The following is a 21,833-nucleotide window of genomic DNA, read 5'->3' on the forward strand; positions in this document are numbered from 1 at the left end:
GGCTGTGCTTGATTTATCCTAATTTTGTTAATTTAGTTTAATTGGTTTAACTCCAAAAGAGTTACATCTTCTTAACCTTCCTAACCCTGCCACTATGTCTTGGTACTCCCCCGACATCCACAGCAGAGGTGGAGGCAGCCTGCTGACTGGCTACACCCTGTCAGTGATGACCTTGGCAGGCGTCCTCTGGAGGGTCCCGACCTGTTTTGTGTGTCCTGCTGTTGGCCAGCTGCATCCTCCTCAGCCTGTTGAGCTGGAGCTGCGGGGGTCACACAAACAGGGGATTTGGATCAGCCGGATGTTCGCGGAGTCACCTGGGTAGATGGCCCCAGGGTGTCGAGCTGCTGGTCCTCCCTATGGATGCCCGACGGCCTTGGCTGACTCCTTCAGAAGGGGAAGCTGGAATGAGATCGAGATGTCCCACAGCCCTCTGGCTTTGCCATAGTTAGCCTCCAACAATGTCGTCAGCGATGGAGTTCAGCCCACACAGCAGAGTAGGAACGATGTTCCGGACCAAGGTCTCCATGGCTGTTGCCATCCTGCCAATGATGACCTCAATGCGTTGGCATGCCGGTGCTATTACCTTGGATTGAAAGCGGCCAGACACCTCCATCGGTCCTTGTAATCTGAAGTGTGGACCAGGCATCCCTTCCTGACATTCCCGTGATCGGATTTGCTGCTCCTCCAACTGACTGAGAACTGAGTCCAGAGGCTCATCATCTGATTCCTTGCTTCCAACAGTCCTCCGAGTACTGGCGACCAAGGATGTCCCTGCATCCACATGCTGTGGAACAGATTGTGTGGTGCGCTCACCAGATTGTGATCCTGAGACTATTCTACATCTATGTCTGACTGAGGTGCGTGTGGCTGTGCTAGTGGAGGCTGTGGGTGAGCACCATGATGGGTCTTCAGTAGTGTTGCCCCCAGGGTCCTCATCTGTGGTCGGGGTCATCGTTGCCTGAGGCAACGTGTCAGATACCTAGGAGAGAGTGTGGAGATTATTGGTGCTTGTCAACCACTTTGAACATGGAACAGTGGACTCAGAGTAACGTTGGGATGATGTGGTTCAGGATCCGCATCTGGGTGTTTGCCACCAACCTTACCGACGCTACAGGGACAGTCGACGTCTTCTCCGGCCTCCAATACTTGACTCTCGAACACAGTGAGGATCTTGATGCCCGGTACTCCACCCCTGGTCTGGGACCTCTTCCAGCAATTGTGTGTGATCTTGTCCTGCATAAAGACAGATAGAGAGGGTGTGAGCAAGGCGCATGCCAGGCCAAATGAGGAGGATGTCAGGCATGCATGTGTGCTGAGTGGAGCCATGGATGGGGTGAGGAGGCAGTCTCCAGAGGAGATGAGGCCAGATGGAGGTGTGAGGGTGTGTGTGAGTGAGTGGTGATGCCCCTTGAGCTGGCAGTGAGTGAAATGCCAGTGATGGGCTTGTGAATGGGTGAGTTGAGATTGATGAGATGGTTGACTTATCCTGGCAGCAAGGATAAGATCATTCAACTGTTTCCTGCACTGGATGGTCGACCTCTTGAGTGCAGTTTTGGCACTGACCACCTTTGCCACTACCTCCCAAACCGGAGCGGTGAAACTGATGGGCCTCCTGTGGCTAGAGTGGGGGTAGAGGACTTCACAGAAGGTGTCCAGGAATGCGCCACTAAATCGGGGTGCTGCAGTCTTCCTGGCTTTTAGGGTCATATTTTCAGCTGAGTAGTCCTGGGTTGCAAGCATTGAGAAGTGTGCGTGTAGCTGCAGTTTAAACGTGGCACCCGGTGTGAGGAAGCGGCGAGGTAACAGCAGAGCAGGCTGATTGGAGGCCACCCGCCAGCTATCCGTGAGTGCATCATTTATGAAGTGGGAAGGGGATGATACAGCGCAAAAACCCGCCATTGTGTAAAAACTACTTTTTACACAGCTGCTACTGCACATAATGCTAATCTGGGACAATTCCACCTATGTTATCCAGTCCATTGTAGCTAATTTTCCAGGATTTTTGCCTGAATGCTTTGGGATCTGGCTTCAAGGAGGGCGCTTTGTTTGAAAGCTCTCCTGTTGAATCTGGAGGATTCAACCTGAACAAAACATTTGACTCAGTAAATCTCAATGCTCTGTGGGTTGTACTCAAGAGATTTGAATTTCCAAGAAAGTCCATCACAATCCTGCAGCTACTTCATGATGATAAGACTGCAACTGTCTTGAGTGGGAGATATGAAACAGATGCCTTTAAAATCTGAACTGGTGTCAACAAAGCAGTGTGATAGCCCTCATACTATTTACAATCTATCTGACAGTGGCTATTCACCTCATCAAAGATCAACTGCCCTCTGGTGTGTGTTTTAAATACCACCTTGATGGAAAACTCTTTAAACCTCAGTCGCCTCTGCGCCAAAATTAAACTGACCATCGTAGACATACATGATCTACAGTTTGCAGATGGCTTCAGTATCATTGCCCACTCTGCGCCAGATTTGCGAATGACCCTTGAACTCTTCAATTCTGCATAGAAGGGAGTCAGCCTGTCCTTGAATGTTGCCAAAACTAAACTCATATCAACCCAGATCTGGTCACTCAAATATTCCACCTGCCATATATGTTGAGAGGGAGACTCTGGAATATGTTGAAACCTTCCTATACCTTGGCAGCCACCTCTCTCAAATGGCCACCACTGACATAGAAATCCAACACCAGATCAGCTGTGCCAGCTCAGCCTTCTACAAACTACAGCAGCAAGTGTTTGACAATAAAGACCTCTGCAAGTCAACAGAAAGTCCTATAGTGTACAGAGCAGTTGTTGTCACCATGTTCCTGTACTACAGTGAGACCTGAACTGTGTATCAGTGACATTTAAGGCACTATAGAAATTCCACTGTTCTGTACATGCAGAACTGAATTAAGAATTCTTGGGGCTCAAGCAGTAAGAACATTGAGGAGTATTTTGCTACCACTGCACAACCACCTACCCCCAAACACAGATGTGTAGTAAAATGCATGAAGAAACAGGCCCATAGAATATTTACACACTTAACTAATAATAAAGCAAATCATATCACAATACACTCTGCTTAAAGGAACCTGCTTAATTTTGTCACAAACAAAATTAACAGCTGACTTTTAACTCTAATTTTGTTACCCAGACCCACAGCAGTTATTTACTATCACTGCCTAATTATAATTAAGGATGCTAAGTGTCAAAGGATTTTCACTGTAGGAAAAATCCAAGATATATCTGTGACATGCACCATTTCCTCAAGCTAATTGAATTTGCTTTTTTTTGTAATCATTCATGGAATGCGTCAAAACCAGCATTTGTTGCCCATTCCTTAAGGAGGTGGGGATGAGCAGTCCCTGTGATGTAGGTGCACCCACAGTGCTATGAGACAGTGAGTTCCAGGATTTTGACCCAGGACAATGGCTGAACAGTGATAGATTTCTATGTCAGGATGGTGTGTGACTTAGGTGGGAATTTGCATGTGGCAGTGTTCCCATGCGCCAGGTGCCGTTGTTCTTCTAGGCAAGAGAGATCACAGGTTTGGAAAGTGGCGTTGAAGGAACCTTGGTGAGTTGCATCTTGTCGATGGTACACACACTATTTCCAAGGTGTGCTGCTGGTGGAAGCTGGGAATATATTTTTGTGGTGGATGGGATGCCAATAAATCAAGGCTTACATATTTCAACTCCTTAATTTATCAGGGAAATGTTTTTGGGAGGAATAAATGGCAGGAACTAAATATAGAGCTTTTATTCTTTATTAAACTGGAACCAATCATGATCCAGAAAACTCTATAATGACCAATATTATTTAAGATTAATATATATGCAAGGACACTGCTATTACAGTTTTAAATAGGACCTTTTTCAGAACTAAGCCTAATCCACATTGCTAACTAAGCCTAACCCACATTGCTAACCCAAGGCCTCACAACAAAATATAACACCAAGCCACATAAGGAGATGTTTATTCCCAGCAGCAGTGTAGTTCTTGGTAATTTTATAGAAGTGCACAACTAAGAGGCTACCTCTGGATTCAATATCCAAGTAGAGACAGCTAGAAGGTTGTAGAGGTGGAAGGGTGAGTCAGCATGAGAGGCTGAAAGGCTGGCTGGCAGCCTTCAGTGTGTATGCAATGGGAATACTGCAGCTGTGCATTGGATACGAGAGGGCTAAATAAAATCGAGGAGTAAAGTGGCTGAATGCAACAGCCACCATTTCCTCACCACCAAAACTATTCCTTATTCAAGTCTCCAGGGAATTGGAAGAAAGTTGCGAGCCTCTGCGTGCAGAGGAACTCAGGCTTACCAACTTGTATCTTAAGGCAATAGATTTAATTTATTTGTCATGGTGCTCTGACCTCCTACTCTGCATGTGCCTCCTGTTACCTGACAAGCTGTAGTCACAGCAGGAATCTATGTCCTTCTAGTAAAATCTCATTTATACCAGAAAATGGCTGACAATGGGTTGCTGATGTTGAGTTGAGTCTTGTTCCATGAGATTTATATTGTTGGAGATTTTATTAAAAATATCCAAGTAGAGACAGCTAGAAGGTTGTAGAGGTGGAAGGGTTGCTGATGAGTCTTAATTAGCTTCTTGCCACTGCTGGACGGTAACCATCAACGCACTGAAGTCACCTCTGGGAAAAGTACAAAAAGGCCAGAACAGGTCAGGGAACCAGTTCAATCTTCTTGTGATTTTCTCAGTTCACCTGCTTCCAAAAGTGCCAACAAGTTCCTGGGAAACTTCACACAACTCCTCCTCAAAATTAAACTTTAATTATGTACAGAAAGATGGCATTAAGAGACAGAGGTAAAAGAGATCAAAAGAAAAAGGTAAAAAAATATTTTTAATAAGATCTCCAACAATATAAATCTCATGGAACAAGACTCAACCCAACATCCACATCCTGCACATGACTGAATGTTGAATCTCTCAGTCAGATCACAGTGAGCACTAAGTGCTTCACCATTACTCCTACCACAAAATCAGGGCCAATGGCAATTCCTGTGTCAGATGTTGAATTGGGAGCTCAAGCTTTATAGCATGCAGAACAATCAAAACATCCAAAATCATTCATTATTACAATTTACAGAGAAGCCTTTTTAAAAATTCAAGTTTGTACTGCCCATTAAAAAAGTACCATATTGGCACCCAGGCCACATAATTCACTGAATCAATCCACAAGTATGGCTATAATGAACACTTGGGACGTTTATTCTAATCATTTGTGGATAGGTCAAAATCAAACAGAAGTCAATAGTGGCATTTTAACCAGTCATGACTACTTACATTGCTATAAATCTAGTTAGATTGCTCTAAAGCTACGATGTGTGATCACATTTAAGATTCCACTTTCTCATCCAATTAAGTACTTATTGATAGCAACCTTTTAGTAGAAATAATAAATATAAGTTAGTAATAAGAGTATGGTGTCACCTAATCCAAAAACTGAGGATCAATGGGCCACTGCTTTCACTCATAGGTAACTGGGATACCCTTAGCTATTTATTCTTTCAACAAGCATAAATGTTTATTATAAATCCTAACTGTTCCGGATCTCCAAGGTTTATCCTATTCTTCCAGAATTATACAAAAAATTACTGTATTAATTTCCACTTTCATAGGAATACTGTAAGTTAATAAAAATGATAACTTCCATATAAAAATGTTTCAGACTCATGAAGCACTTCACCATGGCCAAGTATTCCCCCAAAATGTTGATGGTTACAAATGATCCCTCGGGTACTCATTAAATGTGAGTGTTATTAAACTAATAACTAAATGTGTTAGCTTGATTCAGTTGGTTGGTCTTCTGCCCAAGTCTCAAGACTATGCTTTTCAATGTCCCTCCAGGACTTTCGCATATAGTCTAGGCTGACACTCTAATACAGTGATGAGGGAATGCTGCATTGTTGAAGCTCCCATCTTTTGGATGCACCATTAAAAAGTATTTTTTTTTTCCACACTCTCGGTATGAAGCTTCACCCACCGGCAGCACACACGGAAAATCATGCCCGTGATTTTCTGCCCTCGTCTGCGCATGGGAATTTCCCATGATATGCTCCAAAGAGATGAGGCTGCATGCTCGGAGTAGACAATTGAAAAATTTACTGCCAAGTTATTTGTCTGTTCAGGTGTAAGTACAGTTGTACCAGTGTTCTGGTCAACATTCTTCCCTCAACTAATGTAATAAAAACAGTGTAACTGGGCATTCATCTCAACTGACTGTGTGCTATTGAGTTTAATTAACATCCCTCTAATATTACATTAACTCTCTTGATCATCAAATTGCAGTTCTGAATTACAGCGGGCTTCATGTTCTCATAATACAGGTCAAGTGCCTTTTATCCATAAATCCAATAATTAAACACATCCAAAAACTGCACCTTTTGAACCTCTTTGACCTTTGGAGCAGGAAGTCTGTGACCCAAACCAACGCTACCCGAGCCGACATGAACTTCGCCAACTGCACCCTGTATTTATCATTCAGTGATACATCCTACTTTTCTAGCCATTTTATTTACTTTAGACTATAGCCAGCCTAGGCATAGACCGTTGTAATCTAAGTTGGCCTCGGCCTGTGTGCAATACCTGAAAACTGAAACGATCTGAAATCCAAAAAGCAATCAGCTCTGACGGTTTCAGATAAAGGATACTCGACCTGTACTGGTAAAATATGGCGACTCCTGGATCTCAACCAGGCTATCTGAAAAATAAGTTGAATACAGGAGATGCGCTTCTCTAAGAAAAGGGAGAGAAGACTTACTATGAGTAAGAATGGATGTTCTTGCATCAAAGAAGGTCACCTGTATGTTTTTTCAATGGAATACTGCACGGCGCAAGGAAACTTAAACAAAGTGACCACTACCATGCAAATGTGGGCAGGGTAAGGGACAAAACGAGAAGTAATTGAATTCATTTTCTGAAGACTGTAGCTGTTACCTGAAGGTGAATGGGGTTATTTTCTAAATTACACGTTTCCTGAATTATCTGAGCACAATTGATTGTAGAAGAGGCTCTCAAATGATTTACACAAAATAAAAGACTGGTAATATATTTCCATTTCATGCAGTAATTGAGGTTATACCACTAATTGTATTTTGTAGCTTCACAGTGTGTGCTCATGATTCGTATATAGCTTACTAACTACTTTGCCACAAATGTGTACCATCCACAAGATTATAAAAGGAGTTGGGTAAGTTTCATACCATTTAAGCTTCAGTTTTAAGTGCAACACTAAAAATGAGAATGCTTATTCTTGATTTGGTCTTGTGGTCCAAATTGGACATATAAAATGTGTGCCGGCTTAAACTGAGTCAGTTTATCACAATTCAGTGAGTTCCCTCTGCGCACGATATGCATTTCTAGTTGATAATGCAATGGTGTAGTGATCATATAATATGAATCAGGAAATTACAAGTTGCACATACTTCTGGCAAATTTTGATTACAGTCTTATACCTCAGCAAGACTCTGTGATCTGTAGATAGTTAAAGGGTTCACTCTCAGTTTCTCAATCATGCAGCAATTAAAGCAGGAGGGGGAAAGAGTCAGCTTGGAGGCAATTGACAGAACAAAATTGAGGTTTGTGTGTTTAATTTTGCTTGTTGTAATATGTGAAAACATATGGGTTACATGGGGATTGGAAAGTAGTTATTATTTTTGTTTCTGTAAATTTTGCGCAACTTGTATCTTCTGTGACATAGTGCAGTGCTTTAGTTAGCAAACATACATCTGAATCCTCCCTTTGTATTTTCCAGTGCTGAGGTTCTGCTACCACACTGAGAAACTCCACATCTTAACTTGAATCAAACTCCCTTTATTCCATTGACTTCTCTGCCATACTTTCCTTAATATTGCTCTCCACATCACCTCCCCAATCCTCAGCCAGCCTCTTGGTTTCATCAATACACCTGGGCTATTAATTTCCAAAGGAGTTAAAGAAATAGGAGGAATAGGCCACTTGGTCCTTGAAACCTTCTCTGCCATTCAGTGAGATCATGATTGATATTCTACCTCAACTCCACCCTCCCACACTAACACCATATCCTTTGATTCCCCTAGTGTCTGAAAATCTATCAATTTCTGACTTGGTTATTCTCAACAACTGAGCATCCACAACCCTCTGGGGTGCAGAATTCCAAAGATTCACAGTCCTCTGAGTGAAGCAATTTCTCATCTCATTCCTAAATGGCCGAACCCTTAACCTGAGACTGTGACTAGTTCCAGACTCCCCGACTGGGGGAAATATCTTCCAAGTATCTACTTTGTAAAGACCCTTTATACGTTTCAATGAGATCAGCTCTCATTCTTCTAAATCCAGGGAATATTAGCCTAGTCTATTCAATCGCTGCTCATCGGACAATGCACACATCCCAAAATTAGTCTCATAACCCTACGCTCGATTCTGTTCAAGGCAAGTAAATCCAATTCTGTGCACAGTACTCTAGGTTGAAGTTCCCAGTGCCCTACAGTAAGCTTTCCTTACTCTTATGCTCTAATCACTTTCTAATAAAGGCTAACGTACCACTAGCTTTCCCATTTGCTTGCTCTACCTGCGGGTTAACTTTGTGATTTGTGTACAAGAACACCAGGTCCCTCTGAATACCAACATTTCCCAGTTTTTTGCCAGTTAAAAATATTCTGTTTTTCTATTTTCCTTACCAGAATGGATAACTTCACAATCCCCTACATTACATTCCATCTGCCACATTCCTGCCCACTCACTTAACCTCTCCATAACCCTCTGCAACCTCTTTGCATTTTCCTCACAGCTTACATTCCCACCTAACTTTATACTGTCAGCAAATGTGGCTACATTACGCTTCATCTAAGTCCTCTCATCTAAGTTATTGACATAGGTCGTAAATAGCTGTGGCCCAAGCACTGAACCTTGCAGTGGTATACTAGAAGGTATAGCCTGTCAACCCAAAAATGACTCATTTATCCCACTCACTGTTTTCTATTAGCCAATCAGCAATCCATGCTAATATATTGATAATAATTTGTGATAATCTGTTGTGAGGCATTTTATTTATTTTTTTTTAAAATTCAAATTTCCCTCTTATCTACCCCACTAATTACAACCTCAAAAAACTAATAGGTTTGTCAAACTCAATTTCCCTTTCATAAATCCATGTTGATTCTGCCCAATCATATCATGATTTTCCAAGTGCCCTGTTACTACGTCCCTAATAATAGATTCTAACACTTTCCCTGCTCCTGATAGCAGGCTAACTGCCCTGGAGTTCCCTCTTTTCTCTCTCCCTCATTTTTTGAATAGCTTGTTACCCTCCAATCCATGCAGACAATTCTAACATCTAGGGAATTCTGGATGATAAAAAAAAATCATTGAACATTCTGTAGAACCCCTACAGAAATCCTACACCATGGATTTGATGTCTCCATGATCTTCAGCATTGAGAAGGTTTTCTGCAAACATTTTTTATCTCCAGTATTCTATATATCCTCCTACTCTCCCTGCAGCCATCTTTTTTTAAAAAAACCCCAAGGATGTAGGTCATTAGCCGACTGTTTGGGTCCTGTCAACTTTTGGTTCCATTAATTTCTTCAGTCCACTTTCTTTACTAAAATTAATTTCTTTATGTTCCTCACCCTAATTAGACCCTTGGTTCCCCATTATTGCCAGAAGGTTTTTGAGTGTTTTCTATCAAGAAGACAGATAGAAGGGACGTTAGCATAATGGTAATATTATTGGACAAGTAATCCAGAGGCTCCAACTAATGCTCCAGAGACATGAATTAAAACCCCAGCTGGGCAAATTTAAATTCAATTAATTTAATAACTCTGGAATAAAATGTTAATCTCATTAATAATGATCATGAAACTACCAGATTGTTGTAAAAACTCATCTGGTTCACTGATGCCCTTTAGGGAAGGAAATCGGCTGTCCTTACCCAATTTGTGACTCCAGACACACAGCAATGTGGTTGACTTTTAACTGTTCTCTGAAATGGCGAGCAAGCCATTCAGTTGTATCAAGCCACTACAGAAAAGTCAAATAGGAATAAAACAAAAGTGACCACCCAGCGTTAACCTAGACACCAGAAATGACAAGGTATGCCTTTCCCAGTTGACGCTGCAAAGTCTTCTTGTGGACTTGTGCCAAAATAACTAGTGAAGCAACAAACTGACATAGTCATACTCATTGAATCATACCTAAAAGCAATGGTGCTAGACTCCTCCATCACCCATCCCTGGGAATATCCTGTCCATCAAAAATAGTGGGACAGTGGGTATACGATCAAGAAGGAGTGGCCCTACGACTCCTCAACATTGACTCTGGACCTCATGAAGTCTCATGGCATCAGGTCAAACATGGGCAAGGAAACCTCTTACTGATTACCACCTACCATCTTCCCTTAGCTGATGAATCAGTACTCCTCCATGTTGAACACCGCTTGTAAGTTCAGCTCTTTTCTCCATTTTTGGACCAAGACTGTAATGAGGCATGGGACAGCACTCAAACTGACATTGGCGAGCAGGATGTTGCTGAGCAATTGTTGCTTGATAGCACCTTCCATTACTTTGCAGTTATTTGAGAGTAAACTGAGGGGTGGTAATTGGCTGGATCAGATTTGTCCTGCTTCTTGTGAATATACATCCTTAGCTGAATTCCGAAATCCTTCCAAACTTCAGATTTTGACTCTTTTCATCAACATTACAATCCTCTTCTTTTAACTTATCTTGGACCACTTTTCCATGGTGTTTTTAATCCTAAAGGAAATGTACTTTCCTTGTGAATTATGATTTATATCTACTATCATAATTCTAGTTTCCTAAGCAACCTTAGCCAGCTTGTCCCTCATACCTACATTGTTTGGCTTGTTCAGATTTAAGACAAGTATCAGACTAAACAAAATTATTCCCAAACTCAATATAAAATTATTTCATATTATGATTACTCTTCACCAGAGGATTCTTTGCTACAAGGTTTTGAATTAGCTCAGTCTCACTGCACAATACTAAATTTTAAGTAGCATGTTCCCTATTTGGTTCTTTGGCAAACGCATCTAGAAAGCTATCTTGAATGCATTCCATGAACTCATCCTCCACAGTACTGCTGCAAACTTGTTTTGTCCAGCCTAGATGAAAGCTAAAGTTCTCCATGATTACTGTATTACCTTTGTTACAGGTCTCTAATTTCCTGATTATAGTCCATCCAACACTACAACCACTGTAAAGGCACCTATAAGTACTCCCGCCAGTGTTTTCTGGCCCTTGGTGTTTTTTAACCCCACCCAACCTGAACCTATGTCTTGATTTTCCCAGCTGAGATCCTTTCTCTCCACTGTCTTTATTCAATTCTTATTATCAGGGCTACCCCCACTCCTTTTCCAGTTTGCATATCTCTTCGAAAAGTCAAGTATCCTAGAATAATTCCAATCTTGGTTGCACTACAACCATGTCTCTGTTAGATCAAACCCATTTATTTATTTTTGTGCTATTCTCTAATAATTAGGTTCACCAGAGCACAGGTCCACTTTCAGCTTCAGCAGACCCGTCCCAACCAATATTGCCTTTAAGTCACACAGCTGCTGCCCATAAATCCCTGTGCAGACCACACACAAGTTGACCCCATAAATCAGTGTGCATGTGCGACCACGCAAAAAAAAAATCAAAGGCCGCATGGTTAAATAAATTGCCTCCGTTCTCCAAACATAGAGGAAATGCTGGACCCAACATAACAGCTCCCTCTTTGCCCAGTACGGGTGCCGGGGTCCCATGAATTAAAAGCCTTGTCTTCCATATCAGTCTCTCAAACTTTTAATTTTTTTGCCACTATGCCAATTTGCACATAGCTCAGGTGACGATCCAGGGATTATTACCTGTGAGGATCTGCATTTTTATTTCAATCCTAGCTCCTCAAGCTCTCTCAGCAGGACCTTATTACTCATTCTATCTATGTCATTAGACCTTATGTGGACCACGACAGCACGATCCTCCCTCTCCAGCCTGCACTGACTTCAAGTTCTTATCCGCCCAGGGGAGATGTCCTTAACCCAGGCACCAGGAAAGCAACATTTGTGACTCCCAACCGCTGCTCCAGAGAATAGTATCTACCCCCCTGACCATCATGTCGCTCCCACTGTCACATTTCCTTTCACTCCCCTACTTGAGGGGCCTCCTGTATCCTGCAGACTATGCCCTCATCCACACAGGGAGCAAGAACCTTGTTTACTTTGGATAAGGACAAAGGTCAAGATTCCTCCAGTATTGCACCTGGAGTCCCCTTACTTGCCTGACCCTCATGTCTCTGCCCATTGCCTAACGGACGTGACTGCCTCCTCAATCAAAATAGAAACATAGAAAATAGGAGCAGGAGTAGGCCATTCAGCTCTTTGAACCTGCTCCGCCATTCATTATGATCAAAGCTGATCATCCAATTCAATAGCCTGCTCCCGCTTTCTCCCCATATCCTTTGATCCCTTTCACCCCAGGAGCTTTATCTAACTTCTTCTTGAAAACATACAATGTTTTGGCTTCAACTGCTTTCTGTGCAGGGAAATTCCGCAGGCTCACCACTCTCTGGGTGAAGAAATTTCTCCTCATCTCAGTCCTAAATGGTCTACTCCGTATCCTCAAACTGTGACCCCTGATTCTGGACCCCACCACCATCAGGAACGTCTTTCCTGCATCTACCCTGTCTAGCACTGTTAGAATTTTATAAGTTTCTATGACATCCCCCCTCATTCTTCTGAACTCCAGCAAATAACCGACTTAATCTCTCCTCATATATCAGTCCCGCCATCCCAGGAATCAGTCTGGTAAACCTTCGCTGCACTCCTTCCAAAGCAAGAACAACCTTCCTCAGATAAGGAGACCAAAACTGCTCACAATATTCCAGGTGTGATCTCACCAAGGCCCTGTATAATTGCAGCAAGACATCCCTGCTCCTGTGCACGAATCCTCTCGCTATGAAGGCCAACATACCATGTGCCTTCTTCACCACCTGCTGCATCTGCATGCTTACCTTCAGCAACTGGTGTATGAGGACACCCAGGTCTCGTTGCAATTTATAGCACATTCCCCTCTCTCAATTTATAGTCATTCAGATAATAATCTGCTTTCTTGTTTTTGCTACCAAAGTGGATAACCTCACATTTATCCACATTATACTGCATCTGCCATGCATTTGCCCACTCACTCAGCTTGTCCAAATCACACTGAAGCATCTCTGCATCCTCTTCACAGCTCACCCTCCCACCCAGCTTTGTATCATCTGCAAATTTGGAGATATTAGATTTAGTTCCCTCATCTCAATCATTTATATATATTGTGAATAGCTGGGGTCCCAACACCGATCCCTGCGATACCCTACTAGTCACTGCCTGCCATTCGGAAAAAGATCCGTTTATTCCTACTCTTTGTTTCCGGTCTGCCAACCAGTTTTCTATCGATCTCAATACACCACCTCCAATCCCATGCGCTTTAATTTTATATGCTAATCTCTTGTGTGGGACTTTGTTGAAAGCCTTCTGAAAGTCCAAATAAATCACATCCCCCTCATCAACTCTACTAGTTACATTCTCAAAAAATTTCAGTAGATTTGTTTTCCCTTTCGTAAATCCATGCTGACTCTGTCCGATTCTGCCACTGTTTTCCAAGTGCTCAGCTATTAGCTACCCTCCAATCTGTAGGAAATGTTCCAAGTCTACTGAATCTCGGAAGATGATCACCAATGCATCCACTATTTCTAGGGCCACTTCCTTAAGTACTCTGGGATGTAGATTATTATGCCCTGGGGGTTTATCGGCCTTCAATTCCATCAATTTCCCCAACACCATTTCCCTAGTAATACTGATTTCTTTCAGTTCCTCCCTCTCACTAAACACTGTGTTCCCCAACACTTCTGGCATGTTATTTGTCTCCTCCTTTGTGAAGACAGAACCAAAGTATGTATTTAGTTGGTCAGCCATTTCTTTGTTCCCCATTGTAAATTCCCCTGTTTCTGACTGAAAGGGACCTAACATTTGTCTTCACCAATCTTTTTCTCTTCACATACCTATAGAAACTTTTACAGTAAGTTTTTATGTTCCCTGCAAGCTTACTCTCGTACTCTACTTTCTCCTTCTTAATCAACCCCTTGGTTCTCCTTTGCTGAATTCTAAACTGCTCCTAATCCTCAGGTCTGTTGTTTTTTTCTGGCCAATTTGTATGCCGCTTCTGTGGATTTAATACTACCTTTAATTTCACTTGCAAGTCATGGTTTGGCCTCCATTCTTGTTTTAATTTTGTGCCAGACAGGAATAAACAATTGTTGTTGTTCACCCATGCGTTCTTTGAATGTTTGCCATTGCCTATTCACTGTCATTCCTTTAAGTAACATTTCCCAATCCTTCATAGCCAATTCGCGCCTCATACCATCGTAGTTTCCTTGATCCAGATTGCTCTCCCCCTCCCTGATACTGCACAATGTCTTCACCTCGGACACCAGCCCAACAACTCTGAGCTGAAGTTCCTCTTATTGCCGATATGGTTGTCCCTGCTCACAATGATCCCACAACTCCCAAATTCTGCAATTTCAGCACACCTACTGCACTGCTATCCCAATCGTTTTGTATTCATTTAATTAATGAAGGTTTATTATGTAATTAGTTTATTGTTCTTACTTTTTAACTAATTATTTGACAAATTTAAATTATAGATAGATTAAATTTCATACCTACTTGTAACTTATACCTACCACACCTCCTGGTGCTCTGCTCTCTGCCTCGCCCTGTTCTACCACTCCGATCTCCGCCTCGCCCTGTTCTACCACACCGCTCTCTGTCTCCATCTGTTCTACCACTCCGCTCTCCGCCCTTGCCCTGTTCTACCACTTGGCTCTCCGCCCTCGCCCTGTTCTACCACTCCGCTCTCCGCCTTGCCCTGTTCTACCACTCTGCTCTCCGCCTCGCCCTGTCCTCTTGCCCTGTTCTCAAAATTCCCAAACTGCCATGGTGGGATTTGAAAAAAGTATGAACAGCTCGGAATTAATGGTCCAGTAGCATAATCACTAAACTACCAGAATCATTCACCTTAACTTCAGTGGAACATTAGTGAAAACCCCAGATCTTTGCCAAAGTTAGGTCGAACAATCTGCCAATTTTATGAAATCTTATACCATAGTTTTAATATCATCACGATCTAACCGTTGAGAAGGCTTTCTGCAAACACTTGTGATGTCTAGTTTTCTATATATTCTTCTATCCCAGCCATCTCTTCTACCACCACTTTATGCGCCTACAAAAGTACTCCTAAATGGTCTCTCTAGTGCCCTCACTCACTCTGACCTCTATGTCCTCTAGCCTGGCAACTGTGATGACATTAACACCTCCATGGATATTCTCCATAACTATCTCATCACCACCTTCGATTGCCTCAATCCTCTTTTGTATCGAAGTGCTGTCCTATCCCACTGTTCTTCCAGAAGCATTTCAGCTGGTTGATTGGCACCTCATCCACAAACATTCACTCCCTGCACCACCAACGCATAGTAGCAGCGAAGCCCACATCCCATGAATGAATAAAAAAATGAAATTACAAATATCCTTTGATCTTGGTCTATCTGTGTTTTTCAGATGGTCATTTGATCAAACACCTCAGCTCCATTCACTCACAGTGGAATTTACTTTAGTGATCAACACTTACAGTGAACATTCACTTGTAATGATCCAGCCATCCTCTGCCATAGCCATATCCTTACCATTTCAATTTAGTTCCATTTCCTTATAATGATCAATGAGATTGCGTTGTACTGACTAGACTTATGCTATGCCTGTAACTATCATCTACTGTTACAATATTAGAAATATTTTCACTTGTAACCTGTCTCGGCAGTTTGTAAAACTATCAACTATTACTTCCTGCACTGTTGGCTATAATTGTTGTACATTGTGTCCAGAACAGATTTATTTTCCTATCTGCTCACCCCAGAATTAATTTCTGCTATTGTTATGATGGAAGGTAAATATTTTTGTCTAAAATGAGTCAATGGAACCTGTTGCAGTGTTTCAAGTTACTACAATGATGCCATCTGCCCAGTTGAAGCAGAGGATAAGATAATAACTGGCTGAGCAATCAGAACCTGCAATGCAAAGGGAAAGACACAGATATAGAGAATACACTCCTAAGATGGAGAGATCTTGCTTTAGCTGAGTTGCCTACTGCTTGTGCAAAAAGTGAACAGCCCTGCTTCTGACAAAGGAACTCTTGGCTTTACTGCTCCTGAAGCCTGGCTTCATGGATGGAAGTGCAGAAACAATAAAGTTTAACAATAAGTTAAACAATAAATAAAATGAAAGCTGATGCAGAAGCTGAGGCTTCTGAGGCCTTCAGACAAGCTATCAGCATAACTAAGGGAACATGATCCACACATCAGTTATAACTGCAACAAAATGGTGCTTTTGGGGAGCCTTTGGAAATGGGACACTGGTAATTAAACACATTCCTATTTCAGAGCCAAAAAGATGAAAGAAAATGAGTCTACTTACAATAGTTTGTTCTTTGCGTTATAAAAGTCAACAATCAGAAAAAACTTCCAGATTTATTCAATTTGTACATATACAAGAAAACAAAGTTTGTGTGTTTCTCATGCAAGATACAGAAACGCAATATATGGTTACAGAACTATATTAAACGATAATGAATTTACTAAAACCACTTGTGCATTGTATTTTTTCATTTACTGATGTTATTGTTATAATTATTGCTTGTGGTCATGTTTATTGTCCTATTCCCAAACTGCACAGGAAAAAGATTAGTGATATTCCTTTGCGCCCATTACATCTGCACTCATTAAAACCACATTCTTCTCAATCCTCAGCTGTACTGTGGAGGCAAAATTCAGCTCTATACTGCTGCTGGTGTCAGTACTATGGAAGTCTGGAGTGATGAAAATGGCAGCCATAACACTATCAGTGACTTCCAATGTGGCCAGTGCAGCGTGGCCTGCTTGTACAGGTATTACGCCTAGCATGCCATAGGTGCACCAGAAATGTACAGAGTGGACAGATCATGATGTCATTCAGTGTCAAATGCTGATTTGGCTACTGATCTGCCATTCTGGACCTCTCAGTTGCAAAATGGCACCAAGCTGGACTTATGGATTCATGGATTTATGACTTCAGTCTCAGCTTCCACTCTAGCACTCACACACTGACTGTCTTCTACCTGTGCTGCAATGGAAGCTGATACATCGACTACCAGTTGCTGCATCACAGCTGGATCTATAAGTGCTCTCATGGAATTGGCCATCATTTCCATGTTGGAAAGGATAAACTCCAAGCTCTGCATGAAACTCTGTGCCAAGTTGGAGTAGGACTCATCTATGCTCTCTGACAGTAACAACGAGCTCTGTGGCATGTCTGCCATTGCATTAAGCATCTCTGAATACATGTCCATCGAAGTACTGACTTGAGTCTCCTGAAGCAAAACTCATATGCAACCGTGCCCTCTGGTAAGCTGGGGCATATGCTATTCTTTACCCTTGGCATTACTGTAGTCCATTTGTGTTTGGTTACTCATCATATGCAGATTCCACCTCTATACTACCCTCCAAAGTATGTACAGTGCCAGCATATGAGCTGTGCTTCTTCATCGGACAACTACTCTTGTGCATACCCTTCACAAATAGGCTGCACTGGCTAGCCAGGCAGTTCTTGGGTATCTAAAAGCAGCAATGTAGAAGCGGGGGGTTGGGGTGTTGCAATGCAGGTGGGGTAGAAAGCAAGCATCTGCAGCTTGTACATCATGCCAGATAGCAGGATGAGGGTGAAACGAGATTTAAGAAGATGCATAAGGCAGGAACATATTATTGGCTGGGATGTTCTTGGCACCCTGGATACAACAGCCTCAGTCATGGCTGGCCCTATAATGCAGAGCATCATCTCATCCAAATGGTTCAGGAGATGCAGGCGTGCTTGGCCCCTACTGGTTCTCTAGTGCTGCCTCCTGTTATGTGTTAACTTGCCCTGCAAGTGAGAAGGAAGGGTGTCAGTGATTATGCTATGAGGTGTTTGAGTGATGTGCCTGTCATAGCTGAATAATTGGAAAGTATGTGAAGGCTGGGTACGAGACCTGTAGCATTGGTAAGCACGTGAGGTGAAGTGGAGTATCTGAATGATGGGCATGAGTCTGATTGCTAATGGGTAAATGGGGGTTTGGTGCATCAAGCAGCATGAGAGGTTGTTGGTGCAGTGGGTAGGACATGTCATTTGGAGGATGCATTCACTGATCTTTACTACTTGTGTGAGGTCACCGAACTTCTAGTGACACTGCAGCCAGGCCTTTGGGGCCAAACTCCTTGCATGGACCTCCATGGCTACTTGCTCCCATTCCCTTCACAGTGCATGCCTGGAGGCCTCCTAGAAAAATGACCTCTCTCCTTTTCGCCTCCTGAAATAAGGCCTCCGGTATCACATCAGAGAACCTGGGGTCCTCTCTTTGGCCTGATGCTTCATTGATAGCTTTCTCTCAAAGCCTTTTGCAAACTGCTCTTCCATGTGCCTACAGTTAGAATGCACGCCCACTTTAAGAAGGGTTGGTTGCCTTTAAGAAGTGCTGGCTAGCTCTAAGTTGTATTAGTTGCACACAAATCTGGACCCCCACTGAACATGCAGCCAGTCAGCAGCACATTGTGTGTTGGTCTGTATACCATAATCATTAAGATGAGCTGGCAGCACAAAGTTTCCTTATTGCCTGCCTCAGTCCAATCCCAGGCACAGAATAATTGTACATCATGAACCCTGTGCCAGCTAATGGGCTTAATCAAATTGTTTTAGTCCTATCAATGTCAAGGGACAGATAGGTATTGACAAGAAAGACCTTTATTTTTGCCTTAAAGGTGTTTTGCTACTTCTGGACATATTGCAGATGCTGTTATTCATTTACACTTAGTATGGTTTATTTGGAGGCACAAAGGGGAAAATAACCACATGCCCTCAACAGCTACCAAAAACATTTGCCTTGTTTTCTCCTGAGTCACCACAACTATTTCTTTATCACAGAGTAGATATTAAACCACCTACACCCCACCCCCTGCACCACCCCAGATCCATGCAAGTCAAACCATCGACCTTCCCCTTTTCCAATACTACTAGTTTTCATACTTACACTGGTTTCTCTTGACCACCACATACCATATGGCTTAACAGCAGTAACCTCTTACCAGCTCCCTACAAGGCTGACTGCAGGGATACCTGGGTGCTGTTACCATCTCAACCATGGTACAGCAATGCAAACTCATTCACAGAGGACAGACTTTTCAAGTATACATGAAGATGCAAATGACATCTTCAGGCGCGGTGTCAAGTAAATTACAAATTTACCACAAATTATTAAAAACTGACACTTCAAACATTTTGCTGACCACCTGAAACAAAAAATGAAAATAGCTTTTGCTTCTCCCCTGGGGCTTCCATTTGATCCTCCTCTTTAACGCTATTGCTGCATTTACGTTCTAAAAAGGTAAATTCTGTCAAGAGCTTCATGGCATTCAGTGCAGCACCTGATGTATGCCTTGTCTTTTTAAATGAGTGTCTACAAGGAATCTCAGTTCTGCAGTCCAGCACCAATGCAATGCACTGCATTAACATTGCATCTGGTCAGTGTTGCAGGGATGAATGTATTGCTACTTAGCTAAATGCACCAGAGTACCTGGACACAGCAGTATATCAAAAGCACTAACCATGCATAATATCTGCTTTTTTATTATGAATGGACAGAAGGTCCAACCCATGTCATCAGCTGGCTATAATAATCAAACGTGTATTTGACCAGGTTTATCACTTGTTACGGTCTCAGTAAAGACCTGCAACATTTAAAAAGAAATGTGAATTCCCTGTATCTCATAAGCACTTATACTTTAAACCAAAATTCCAAACAGAAACTCTCCCCATTCTACATTTTGTTTCAACTGAGAACTCCATTTTTACATTTCAGTTACTTGAGGTTATTCAGTTCTCCTGAAACCAAACCAAGGTATGTCACAATTCCCAGGAATTCACACCGATTCTCCTTGGTTTCCCAGTCATCTTCTGAAGTGAGGGGTTTCTTAGCAAAACTCCCACTAGCATCTGGCTAGGTGACTCCTCCAGTCCTATTTCAACACCTCACAAATTTGGATTCCACAGCCTGAGCATGGACCTCACTTGCATCCTTGCATAGTAAATCCAAATCAGGACCACTCCTGGTTCCTGATGACCCTCTGCTCCTTATCCATACTGCTGGTAGATTCTCTCCCTGCCTTCTCCAAGATGCTCCAAATGCAAGACTAACCAATACACTGAGATATACCAAAACAAAGAAAAACCTCCTAAACCCCACTGCGCATCCCCATGTCAGTGTGACACACATGACCTGTTCCCTTAGAAATGTAAATTAATTATCTTTAACTTTAAATCTGCTCTTTGATCTGAAAAGTATTTGGATACTTTAAAACCTTTCTTTGTTTACCATTTGCCTTACGTAAATACTTTAAACTCCCAGTTTATGCCCTGACTTAAATCTCGTTCCCAAGACCACTATAATCTTAGCAATGAATATCTCTCATCACCATCCCAGCGATGCAACAAGACTACTCCTTTGAACTGCAACTCTAGATAATCTGATGAGCTATCCAGGCCAAGCTTTCTTTCATCTATCCCACATTTAAAATCAGAGTCTCCTGAACCAGAATAATATCTTATAAACCAAACGTTACAATACTAAAACATATGAATCTTAAAATTATGCATTTGTAACACACTATATATACACAAAATCTACTGTATGTCTGAGGTTCTAATTTGACTTCTGCTATATATACCCTCCAAATAACTTTATAGCTTTTTAAAGTTCATTAGTGGGAATGTCTGGTTTTGGGCAGCACTAGTGGAATATGTGCTCATTTTTATTTTAAATTCTTTATTCCAGGTGGTCGAGCATATGTATCTGGAAAGAAGAGAAATTTCTAGCAGTCTACTGGAGGACTTACATCTTTTTTCCTGGCAGTCAAATGATGGATATCTGTGCTCCCTGGTATTGCTGATTAACTACTCAGCTCAGTGGTGGAAGTATGTGTCTAATTCGCTGCAGTTTAGTGGTGACGACACATCCAATCACTGTCAATATCATGACAAGTATAAGTCCACTTTATATGTCAGTGAAAAGAGGTCATGTCTTAGTATTTGGCATTAAAGCTAAAATTCAAGAATATCTGAAATTTAATGGTATTAAAAAATATCTGATTTTAATGAATGGCATTAAGATAAAATTCTCCAGATTTCTGGCCAGAAAGGAATATATTGATACAGAATAATTCAGACAAATGAAATATCCTCAATTCCTGTTTTCCAATTTCAACTTAATCAATTAGAACTAGAAAATTATAAATCATGTAAGAGATTCTCAAACACAACCTTGGCTGAAAAACGGCGTATTTGACAACAGCTTAATTTACAACACACCAGAAATCCCCTGTTACATTCTCTTTTCATGCTAGATTAATTTGCTGAAAGAATTAATGTCGTTAACCACTTGGCTATATTTCAAACACCCACAGTCTGCTCCTGTTGATAACATAATTCTTTATTGATTACAAAGACGTTTATGATGCTATACCAGAAATCTAACTACCACGTACATGATCTGTATTCTCTCAGGAGCAATGAATATTTTGCCTCATATAACTTTATCATTCATATGCACATGTGTTGTTTTAGTCCTTCTCAAATTAATTTTTCGTACAAGCTGGAATTAGGTCAGGTATTTTGAATACATCAAATACAATTTTCACTGTGTACTGACCACTGCACATACTGTAAATATTTCAAAGGTATTTACAATGAAACT

The 21,833-nt window shown here is 41.8% G+C and overlaps 1 protein-coding gene across 4 annotated transcripts in view; it reads right to left on the reverse strand.

The window, feature by feature from the left end:
- The window catches only part of znf385b (zinc finger protein 385B), a 297,152-nt gene that overhangs the window by 150,753 nt on the left and 124,566 nt on the right, over positions 1-21,833 (reverse strand). The gene's annotated exons all lie outside the window — the stretch shown is intronic.

The sequence above is a fragment of the Carcharodon carcharias genome, chromosome 12 (genome assembly GCF_017639515.1).
Source record: "Carcharodon carcharias isolate sCarCar2 chromosome 12, sCarCar2.pri, whole genome shotgun sequence".
NCBI lineage: Eukaryota > Metazoa > Chordata > Chondrichthyes > Lamniformes > Lamnidae > Carcharodon > Carcharodon carcharias.